Consider the following 12193-nt stretch of genomic DNA (forward strand, 5'->3'; position numbering starts at 1 on the left):
TGTATGCTGCTTTGTCACTGTGGTTGGAAGAGCTGGGCTCATCTGTTCCGAAGAGAGGGAGGACCGGCGACGAAGAACAAAAAGTGACCCCTCTGAATGCTCGGAAGCTCTCCAGGAGTTGTGACAAGTGATTAAGAGCAGAACGGGGCTACGCCTCAAGAACTCTTGCTCTCTGCTGCTCCCCTTGAACCCTGGGAGACTTGGCTGGCCATCAATTCTGCACAAAGTAAGGCTGTATTTTTCAGCTGCGAGGCATTCGGGGGGACAAAGACGAACACCTTGGTATGTCAACCTTGAAGTACCACCTGGAGGGCGAGGGCCTTTCACAGTTTAATAGTGGACAGAGTGTTACGGTGATGGTCTGGGTCAGGCAGTGACTGACGCAGTCACGGATCCCGGAACAACAGATGTCACAGTGACAGCTGTAATATCCAAGACTTATTTTTCTCCTTCAGCAGCAGAACCGAATAATGGGTAACAGATCTGATCCTACAGAGGAAGCACCGCCTTTTCCTTTATTAGTTTGCTCACTTCGGCTGTACAATATTAACTCCTTGCGCCGTGTGCGCTAAATCTTAAAGCGACCAAATGTTTCCCGAAGATAGGAAATAGAGCCCCTGAAGCTGATGGTAGACTTTTAATGGATCTTTTTTTTTTTTTTAAGAATTTTATCCTGGCATTCCCATACCAAATTCTTCATGGGTCCCACTAAAGAAAAATTATCTGGCTTTTTTAGAAGCCTACTGGCAAACTGGTAAACAAGTAGGGACAGAGTAGCTCTCTGTCAACAGCGCAAAGTCCAGAATATCACGGTTCTTAAAGATGCCACACATTTTTAAACGGCCCAACACACTGGACAGTCTATGAGACTGTACATTTCATTGATTTAGAATAGATATAGAGTAGCTTTACAATATTAAACAAGAAACAAATAAAACTGTGTTAGCATAATACCTGGCAGAGCAGACACTCGGAAACATTAAACAAACAAACGGTGAGTGATCTAGAACGGTTTCTGGAGCCTTAGATAACTGTGTCATTGCTCTTAAGTATTTATATTTATGCCCCTCTTTTTCTGCCTTTCTCTATACATACTTCCTAATTAATCTTGCTCTAAATAACATGACACACTGGGGTTTTTTATTTGTTTGCATTTAAAATATATGGGTAGCAATAAAAGTAGATTAAATACGAGTTAAAAGAATTACGAAGAAAAAAAAAAAAGAATTACGAAGAGAAACTGCAGAAAACAACATCTTTTAAACTAGACTTCCAAATACCCTTCCCATCAGAAAAACAGCTCTGTGTTTCTCAGCTTGTATGGAAGGGAGCGACTGTACTGCTAAGTGTTTCCATGGTTCCCAGCGTGAGGTCTTCTGGCATCTTCTCAGGGCTGACCCATGAACACCTTGTAATCTGCCATCACAATGTCAACTAATTCTCAAATTGCACGGGCAGAAAGATACATCTCAGCATTTCTCTTGCTACCACCATCTTACCTAGATTAGTTAAGCTCTCTCCATAGCCATTCTCCCTACCTGTTCCGGACAAGTTGGCCTAAAGACCTGCAATTATGACTGAGGGCTCCTGGTCCTCCTAAGTTTCCCTATGGTGGGAGTGAGGAGCAGAATGATGTTGACATGACTTTTCTGTCCATGATCATCATTCTCAGGAAAACGTTAATTGAGCATCCCCTATCTGTGAGCCCTGCAGATAGAGACTGATAGAAAACACATGATGTTTCCTTAGAAAACTTAGAGATATACCTAGGAAGAGAACTAGCAACAGGATTCAAGAAAACACCCCAGATGGGTGATCTGGAGGGTAACTGTTGGAGAGGGCCATGAATATAGCGGGATGGAGCAGCTGAGCACATCTGGAAGCCAGGGAGAAAATCAAGCAAGCTGAGGTCAAAAGTCTAAAGAAACTAAGTCATGAAATTCTCAAAAGAGTTGATTCCATTTCAAGCCACGGTAAAAACCCTGAAAGCAAGAGAGATTTTTACATCCATACTTGGCCTATTCTAAACCAAGCAGTATGAGGACTTCACAAGAACAAGTTAGATCGCTTATGATTGACAGAGTAGAAACTTTCAAATCATGTTGGAAAAATACCTGAACTTCTGGGAGCCTCTGACACTAGCCCCTCCTTGCCTATCTGTGGGTGGCCTAATCTAATCATATGAGCGATTAGAACTAGATATGGCAGGTCACAGCCTAGGTGAGTCCTAGAAATATAACCAAACATGCAGTGTTAAGAAGACAGAAGGAGAAGGAAAAAAAAAAAATCCTCAGTGGGATGAAACCCAATTTTAAGCCTCTAGAGCATAGAAAAGCCCCACGATTCATTAAGGGAGGTCCCACCAGCTATTTTCTCAGGCAGCTTGTATTCACATTAATGAATGAAAGAGAGAATTTTAATGTGTACCTCTGAGAGACATAAGACCCCCAAAAAGTTCATTCCTCAGATCCCTCTGGGTTTTTTTTTTTTTTCCTTTTTCCCTTTTCTAGTGCATAGTAATGAGGTTTCGTGGTTCTGTCAAGGTGGGGCAGGGTAGAGATAGAGCAGGAGAGTGGGTTCTGCCTTCCCAGAGGCTCAGCATCAGCAAGCTCTCCTTTATCTATAACCTGGCCCTTTCTCCACTGCTTCGCACTCAGAGCCAGCCTCAGGCTCCAGCCAAGGGCACAGGGGGAGTGGAAACACAGCCCAACCTTGATGGGCCCAAGGGAGCCCAGGCTACTCATGGGAACAAGCTTATCCCCCCTTTCGAATAAATCTTCAAACACACACAACCTTGACTCTAGTCTCCCAATGTTTTATCTTGGTTTCTGTAACCTTCTTCTCCCCTACATTTCCCCCTGCCCCAGCAGAGAATAAACTTCTGCCAGACAGTATAAGGAAGGCTTAATTCAGAGAGCCACAGGTCACGATGTCAATCTTATTTGCCCTGAAATATCCCTGAACTTGTAGAAATTTATATTTGTTTACATTATAAATGCACTAAATGAGCTAATTATAGTGATCATAACTCACGATTAAAAACAAACACAGTTAGAAATTTCAAAGACTTTCAATATCTTTTCTTTAATCATTCACCTAGGCTCAAAATATGCATTTTTTAGATTAAAGCATTAAAGTCGCTAATTATATTCTCAGAACTAACAATTATTTCTTTACCCTTTTACTACGTTCTTCTGGCAACAAAAAATGTCAGCACTGATTTAATTTTTTTGTTATTATAGGATTAAAAGAAGTTTCTCAAAAACGCAATTAAATTCGCCCTATAGCTAGAGCAACTTCCCTATCAGCATCCAAAACCTCTTCTCTAAAACAACAGCATAAAAACCGATTCAGACTTTCTTGACTTTTGTGATACATTTCTTCGGTGATGATCTCCAATAACAACTCAACCGTTTTAATGAAACTCCCTGCACATCACGTCCTGGTGAAAGGTAGAACATATTAGATTAATAAAGAAAATGGAAGTTAAATTGGCTGTCGGAGTGTGAAGCCCTGCCCGTGTCATGCATGGGTTCTTCACCTTTGGGAGCCTAGTTCAACTTCAGCCCCAGGCCCTAAGTGAAAAGTTCAGGAGTCTTGAGTACGTCCCCACTTAATATATCACAAAATCAATTATTTTATGGTGGTACACTTGGTAACCTATGCTCAGACAGAATCAAGTTTCGTTCCCACTGGGGATTCACCAATTATCTATTCAGTGAATTATTTTCAGATAAAGCAGAAACACCTGCTGTCAGCAGAGGGAGTATCTGCCTAATATGGGTATCATTCTGAGCCTGACGTGTTATTGCATTTGTCACGTGCAGGATGGCACTGTGAGACTTTGGATGAATTTATCACATTACCGAGATGCTTGATGGGACATCGGAGCATGATTCAGTGCCCAAAGTTAGAGCTAAAATGCTGTAGCAAAGAGATCCAAAATGAAACCACAGAAAAAATTGGGGAAGGGGGTAATCAAGTGTGCAGATACTGCACCTCATCTGTCTTGCCTGATTTCCAATAAGTCAGCACAAATAAAAATTGTGATAATTCAGCACAATTTCCTTTTACTGGCTATTGACCTGGGCCAGATTCAAAGTAGGAACCAGAGAAAGGCTCCACGGACTTTGATTCCGAGAGGGGGACAAAGGTCAGGCTGGAGACAGGCGTAGTTTATGAGGGCTGCTACCCTCAACCACCAGTCAGGTAGGATTTAAATTCTTTAAAGGCCTCTCTTTTCTTTCTCAGAAGTCAGTCAACCTCAAAACATCAATGACATTCTTTTTTTTTTTTTTTCACTTTTGCCCAATTGATACCAAAATCTGAGAGTGAAACTGAGAACAAATACAACAGGTAAGGTTTGTGGAGCTCTACAAGCTCACTTGAGTGTCAGATCTCAAAGCATTAACACACCTCAAAAAACTCCAGGATCCACGGCAAAGTCCACAGGCACGTGTGGAACATCTGCTCCTGTGGCCGGTACGTGCTCCGGACTGACAGAGAGACTGGGACAGGGTGACTCTGATGCTTGGCCAGGTACATTTCTGTGACTGTTATGTTCTTTACTGGAATAACCGCCTATCAAAAGTTCTATGTTAGGGGCTGTGGGGGCAATTATAATCTCTTGGTTATGAACACAGTTTCTAGAATCAGACCGATTTTAACTCAAATCCTAGATCTACCCAATTATCAGCTCTGTTATATCAAGGATTTATTAAACAATTTAAGCCTTAGCTCTCTTCAAAATGAGAGTATAGGGTTATTGCTAGGAGGATTATGAACAATATATGTAAAGACCCTGCGTGATACCTGTCCCACAGCAAGTACTCCTAAATCTTTACCTGTTGCTGTGGTGGGGTGATTACTGTTACAGTCATGGTGTTGTTGTTATATTATTAATATAGAACAATACTGAATGATTCCCAGGACCAGTTCATAAAATCCTTAGTTGAGAGAAGCAGTGGAAAAATTGATAGTGACTGAGTTTAAGCTGGAAGGAAAAGAGGCAATGGGTTTAGAACAGGCATCAGTCTTATTGCATAGATTCCTAAGTCGGCTCTCAATGAACTTTGCTAATATAAGGGAGAAAATAATCCAGAACAACAACTGACTCAACAAGCTGGCATCTTTTTAAAAATTGAAATCCCACCAGAGATACAGACATACAACCTCTCAGCTTTTGCTTTCTGTCCTGGCCCTGCTCTTGGTTCCAGTTGCTGGCAAGTGCCTGAAATGCTGTTGCATCTTTGAGAGAGAACTTGCCCTTCTTGATGACCTGGACTGTGACACCCCTACAACACCCCGTGGGCTCTGACCATAGAAGAGTTTCACTGACATGGAAGAGTTTCATATGCATTGCTCACTCTCCCACACTCCTTCCCATTTCAACTCCCTCACTTAGTTTTTTGAGGCCAGAATGTCTACTCATCCAAGAACAAGCCCTACTTTGAAATGCCTCACCATCTCCTAAAGACTACCTATGTGGAGACAGATGAATTTGCTCCAGCCTGTACAGTCATTCAAGGCCTGCCCTCTCTTCTGAATCTCTGATTCTCAAGCCACAGCCTCTCCCCTCTGCTATTCCCCTGTGCCACTGACATTGTTCCCTGATACTGTTTTCAGCCCTGGCCAGCACCATGAACACAAACACGCTGTCTTCTCAAAAAAAAAAGGCCAACTTCCTTTTCCTACCTGGATGAACAATTAGAAAGGAGGAAAGTGTTAGTACAGACCTGACGGAAGAACACAGGACAAGCTCAAGCTGCTTATCCCTCAGAATAGAGTCAAGCAGAGTGCAAGTTTAAGAGAAACTTTTGGTGAATATGAGTCCTGCCAAGGGACCTTTCCAGCAGACCACCACAAATATTTGCTTATTTCTTTTAGCTCAAGATTTAATAGCACAGATAGCAGAATTGTGATGATGTGACAGAAACCCATTCATTATACAACTAATTGTTCAACTTGGTTTATTAATTTATTCTTCTATAAATATTTATGTTACCATGTACTGAGCTCAATCCTGTGGGGGAAGAGAAGCTAAGATATATACACAAGTATCTAGACTAGTGATTCTTACCTGGGTGTGATTTTACCCCAAGGGGAGATTTGGTGCATTCCAGAGAAAATTTTGGTTGTTACATCGGGTGGGGTATGCTACAGGATTTTGGAGAGTAGAGCCCAAAGAGGCACCTAGACATCCTACAAGGGAGAGGACAGGCCCCCATAATGAAGCAATATCTGGCCTCAAATACCCCATGCTGCAGTTTAGAAACCTGAACTTTATGAGAAGGCATTACAACCTACATTCCTATGAGGGATGGAAGGAAAACACTGGGGAGGAATGAGTCCCTCCTGCCCAGAAGTCTGATCCAATCAGTCTAAAGATCTAAAGAAGAAAGTAACATTTGACTGTGCCATGAAATTTGGATGAGATTTTGAAAGACGGAGATTATGGAGTTCTAGAAGATGAAAAATAGATTTCCAGCAAAAGAAAGAAAAAGGGTATTTCTAAAACTGCGGTAAGGTCTAAGGGGAGTTTTAATAGTAAAAACAAAACAAAACAAAACAAAACAAAAAAAAAAAACCAGCCAGAACCATTTGAAGAGCAAGATGGAAAGGACGGAAGAAGAAGGGGTCAACATTCTCAAGGCCTCAAATATTCAGCTGGAGAATCTGCTTTCTTGTTCTCAGGGACCATCCACCTGAAGGACCAAGCCTGGCAAATGTGGGAGTTGATATTAGGCAGGCACATTGTTCTGTAGGTCAAATACATTTAGAGCTGAAACTGCTCTGTAGACAGATTTTGGTCCAATGCCCACATCTGGTGGGTGAAGAAGCGGCAGCCCAGGGAGGCGCCTTGAGCTGAGCACACTCCCAGCCAGTTGTGCCAGAGCCAAGCTGCCATTTGCTCTCTGCCTAAGTCTTCACCAAGACTCCACACCTACTCTAGAATGCTGTGGTTTGGGTTGGACTGCCTGGCTCCGCATGGGCTGGCTGGAGGGGGAGGATAGCTGATGATTGGCTGGAGTAGAGCACAGGGATTCTCCACTGGGCTCTGAGCACTCGGAGGCAGGAGGGAGGAAGCAACTTCACTCCCATGCCCAGTTATAGGCATTTCAGAATCACTTGAAGGTTTTCTTCGAAGTTAGCATATTCCCTTAGTGATTCTAATATATCACCCAAGTATGCTCCAAGTTGTCTACCCCAAAACTTTTGAAAATTGTTGCTTTCGAGAATCATTTTTGAATGGGGGACAAAACGTTGAGAAATAGTATAGGTTTTAACAGGGACCCTAATCTAATATATCAGATTCCAAAATGACTTTGTAGTTCAGCTTACCTGGATTCCTAAATCTGGGGACAATTTTACCTCTGTATTATTTCTTAAGTAGGCTCTACACCCAATGTGAGGCTTGAATGCACAACCCTGAGATCAAACGTTGCATGCCCTACTGTCTGAGCAAGCCGGCACTCCAGCTCTGTATTATTATTAATGTAGCTTTCTAACATACATTCTTCTAGAGTCTTCTAAAATTTTAAATGACGTACTTATTTTTAAATGGAATGGAATGAAGTTAATTTCATTTTGAGCTCTCCCTCCTTTTATGAGGTAGTAGTCATTATCTTTCAAAGCATAGGATCCCATGTAGGGAGAGAAAAGAAAGGAAAGAATGAGAAGAATGAAAACAAAGGGGCGCCTGGGTGGCTCAGTTGGCTAGGCGTTTGCTTTCAGCTCAGGTCATGATCCCAGGGTCCTGGGGTTGAGCCCCTCATCCATCTGGCTCCCAGGGAGCCTGCTTCTCCCTTTGCCTGCCACTTTCCCTGCTTGTGCTCTCTCTCTCTGACAAAAAAGTAAAATCTTAAAAAACAAAAAACAAAGAAAGAGGTCTTTTGTGCTGTAAAAGTTTGGAACTGTTGAATTTAGTGTGATTCCCATGTTTTTTCTCTATTAGGCCATGTAAGGTGACTGTCTTTGATGTGCAAACTTAAAGTAAATTAAGTGCCAGATTATAGGCCTTCAAATACTGGTACTGACACTAATTAGCTGTGTGACCTTGGGCCCACCATGTAACTTCTCTGTGCCTTATTAGAATGCCAACATGATAATATTAGTTAATATATGTAAATGGCTCACAGTAGTAGCTGGCTCACAGTAAGTGCTATTACATTGTTAACTACCTTTATTTCTTTTCAAAGAATTTTGAAGCACCATTTGACACAAAAATGCATTTTTCTTTATGTGCTACTCGTCTGGCTCAAGGGTTTTACCTTGAAGTCATCTTTTCCCTTCCTGTCCACACCTACAGTCTTCTCGTTGGCAGGTGAACAGTCACTACAGTTCTGGCATTCACTTTCCCAGCCAGGGGCTCTAGAATCTCCAAGATCCATGAGTTTCTGTATTACATCTCAAATCCTAATAGAGATGGTCTACTTACTCATAAACAAGACTACATGTACAGTGCCCGGCACAGAGTGGGACACCATTAGTGACATGAATGGATTACAAGTTCGGGTTTTGGGTTTTTTGGTTTTTTTTTTCCCTTTTGGATGTAATTAGATTGGCAGTACAGTTATCCTGTTCTGAAAAGATCACTTTGTGTTAACGCATGTCGCAGAATAAAAACGAGGATGTAAATTCATCATGGTTTTAAAAATACAGACTGTTCAATGAGCTAACTATTACAAAGTAAGGAGTCCATGTCGGTAGGAGGGGCTGATCAGAGGGGTCCTCGTTAACATAAAGGTTAAAACTGCTGGAGTCTAATGTGTTCCCTGAATCTCTGTCTCTCTGTCTCTCTCTCTCTTATCTGATTAAGTATCTCCATGAAATAACAAAAGCATGAAAGTCTCCAAAAAGCCCCAGAGTAGAATGGGAAGCACAGGCTGGTGGAGAACGCATGGTTGAGATGTAATCTTCTCTGTGCAAACTTAACGTGCCAGTTGTTTTATTTAGGGAGGGAAAGGAGGGGGGATGCATTAGAGGGAAAGTCCACAGCATAATTAGGAAACAATCAACACGTTTTTCTTGCTGTCCTAATTTTTTCTTCACTTTAAAATGCTCCATTGAGTTTAATTAAACTTGCCCTAGGCTTATAAGCCTAGCAAACTGGGGAACATTTTTTTTGAAACTCGCTTTCCTGTCAGAAAGGTTTTCTTCAAGCTGGCCCAGTACTGCTGAACTTCAAGGTTTCAGGGGATGTTACAACAACTGCAACCAAATTAATGTAGATTATCTTTATTTTTTCCTATTGATTTGAGCAGAGGGGACGGGAAGCTGGGCACTGCCAAATAAAAGACTTCTACAAGGTTATTAAGGATGTTCTGTTTGGGAAGCAGGGAAGAAGATTTCACATGGTTACGAAGGAGAGAGAATGAGACAGATAGGGGACATGCCAATAATGAATAATTACTGTTATTTTAGTGGATTGCTACTAGACATGCCATTTCTTCCCCTCTTTTGGAGGTAAGCATCTGATTTGCTTTGGGGAATCACCCCCACTCTATTCCATGTGGTCCCAATGGGACGGCCTGTCTCAGCTGTTTTGGTTTGTCCTTCATCAGCCTCGGCTCTCCTTGGCAGAGGAGCAGATGGACAGGTGACCATTCTGGACCAGTCAGACTGTCACTCTCAGCCCAGAAATGAACCCTCAACTCTATGGTCAACTAATCTTTGACAAAGCAGGAAAGAATGATGTCCAATGGAAAAAAACAGTCTCTTCAACAAATGGTGTTGGGTAAATTGGACAGCCATATCCAGAAGAATGAAACATTTCCTTACACTGCACACAAAAATAGACTCAAATGGATGAAAGAACTCAATGTGAGAAAGCAATCCCTCAAAATCCTTGAGAATACAGGCAGCGACCTCTTCGACCTCTGCCCCAACTTCTTCCTAGAAACATCGCCAAAGGCAAGGGAAGCAAGGGCAAAAATGAACTATTGGGACTTCATCAAGAGCTTCACCAAGAGCTTCATCAAAAGCTTTTGCACAGCAAAGGAAACCGTCAACAAAACCAAAAGACAACTTATAGAATGAAAGAAGATACTTGCAAATGATATCAGATAAAGGGCTAGTATCCAAAACCTATAAAGAACTTATCAAACTCAACACCCAAAGATCAAACAATCCAATCAAGAAATGGGCAGAGGACATGAACAGACATTTCTGTAAGAAAGACATCCAGATGGCCAACATACACATGAAAAAGTGCTCCACATCACTCAGCATCAGGGAAATACAAATCAAGTCCTCAATGAGAGACCACCTCATGCCAGTCAGAATGGCTAAAGTTCACAAGTCAGAAAACGACAGATGCTGGCAAGGATGTGGAGAAAGGGGAACCCTCCTACCCTGTTGGTGGGAATGCAAGCTGGTGCAGCCACTCTGGAAAACAGCATGGAGGTTCCTCAAAAAGTTGAAAATAGAGCTACCCTATGACCCAGCAATCTCACTACTGGGTATTTACCCTAAAGATACAAATGTAGTGATCCAAAGGCATGTGCACACCCAAACGTGTATAGCAGCAATGCCCACAATAGCCAAACCATGTAAAGAACCTAGATGTCCATCAACAGATCAATGGATAAAGAAGATGTGGTACACACACACACACACACACAGGAATACTATGCAGCCATCAAAAAATGAAATCTTGCCTTTTGCAACTATGTGGATGGAACTAGAGGGTATTACACTAAGCAAAATAAGTCAATCAGAAAAAGACAATTATCATATGATCTCTCTAATATGAGTAATTTGAGAGGCAGGGTGGAGGACCGTGGGGTGTAGGGAGGTAAAAAATTGAAACAAGATGGAACCGGGGAGGGAGACAAACCATAAGAGACTCTTAATCTCATGAAACAAACTGAGGGTTACTGGGGGGTAGGGGGGAAGGTATAGGATGGCTGGGTGATGGACATTGGAGAGGGTATGTGCTATAGTGAGTGCTGTGAAATGTGTAAGACTGATGATTCACAGACCTATATTCCTGAAGCAAATAATACGTTATATGTCAATTAAAAAAAAAAAAAAGACTGTCACTCTCTCCCTTTGGAATATGTATCTTGATCAGAGACACATAATCAGAAGGAGTTTGATATAAATCATTCTAATTCAAGGCCATGTAGAGTTTATCCATGGGCTTTTACTGATATTCTATATAGTTGCTTAGGTTCCAGTCCTTTCTGAATCCTGGATGATCAGTTTGGGGTAAGATTTTGTGAGTTCTTGAGTATTTGCATTAGTTAGATTTTACTAGTTTATGCTAAGGTAATGAACAACCTTGAAATCTCCTGGGCTTACAACAACACAAAGTTATATTCTGCTCATGTTAAGTATTGCCAGCAGGTTGCCTGAAACTCTGCTCCACACATTCTTCACTCCAGGTTGAAGGTACAGCTCCTGTTTGGGAAACTGCTGCTCTTGTAGAAGACAGAGGAGCGCAATGCAGGAATCGCAGGGTGCCGGCCAAGCCTTCCACTTGGGAGGGGCGTGTGCTATTTTCACTCACCCTCACTTGGTCCAGGACAACTTAGCCATTGGAAAGGCTAGAAGCCTCTCCTTTGGGGGGGGGAACCAATAGGAAGAGACCAAAAGAAGGACAACAGACATTTTTGAACAATAATGAAATTTGGATCCCAGTTATGCCAAGTTTTAACTGTGCAAAGTGTGGAATTTACTTAACCCCTCTGAACTTCAGTTTACCCATACTGATATCTAGCACCCTTTATTCCTGGCACATGGAAAACTGTATATCTCAGTGCTGTTTTAGATGATAGGGACTAGCCAATAAAACAAGCAGAAGTGATTAAGTTTTACTTCCAGGATAAGACAGTGATAAGCCATATGAAATTCTTCAGGCTCTTCACTTGCGGGGGCAACTGAAAAGACAAGAAGTTCTAATTGGCACAGGTACAAGGTATTTGAGTCCCTGTCAGCTTGAGTCTCTAAGTGACTAAGTAAAGCAGAGTAGATTCCCAGCTATTGACCCAAGTTAGCCATTGTAGTGATGGAAAAGTAGCAATACTTTGTTATACTAAGCTATGGGTTTGGAGGTTAATACATGCTTTCAATGTTACCTAAATCTTCCTAATTAATGCAGAAATTGATAGTGATATTAAAATCATCAAATTTCTGGTAATAAATTTCTTCCTCCTAGAAATACCTGGAGTGCCTCTTGTTTCCTGCACTG

General features: G+C 41.8%; 1 long non-coding RNA gene across 1 annotated transcript in view; it reads left to right on the forward strand.

The window, feature by feature from the left end:
• Nucleotides 1–204: 204 nt before the first annotated feature.
• Nucleotides 205–12193, forward strand: part of LOC122900163 — a 69441-nt gene continuing 57452 nt past the window's right edge. Inside the window, exon 1 of the long non-coding RNA XR_006383190.1 lies at nt 205–226. This is a non-coding gene — a long non-coding RNA (uncharacterized LOC122900163). The remainder of the gene's footprint in view (nt 227–12193) is intronic.

This window comes from Neovison vison, chromosome 2 (genome assembly GCF_020171115.1).
Source record: "Neovison vison isolate M4711 chromosome 2, ASM_NN_V1, whole genome shotgun sequence".
Classification (NCBI taxonomy): domain Eukaryota; kingdom Metazoa; phylum Chordata; class Mammalia; order Carnivora; family Mustelidae; genus Neogale; species Neogale vison.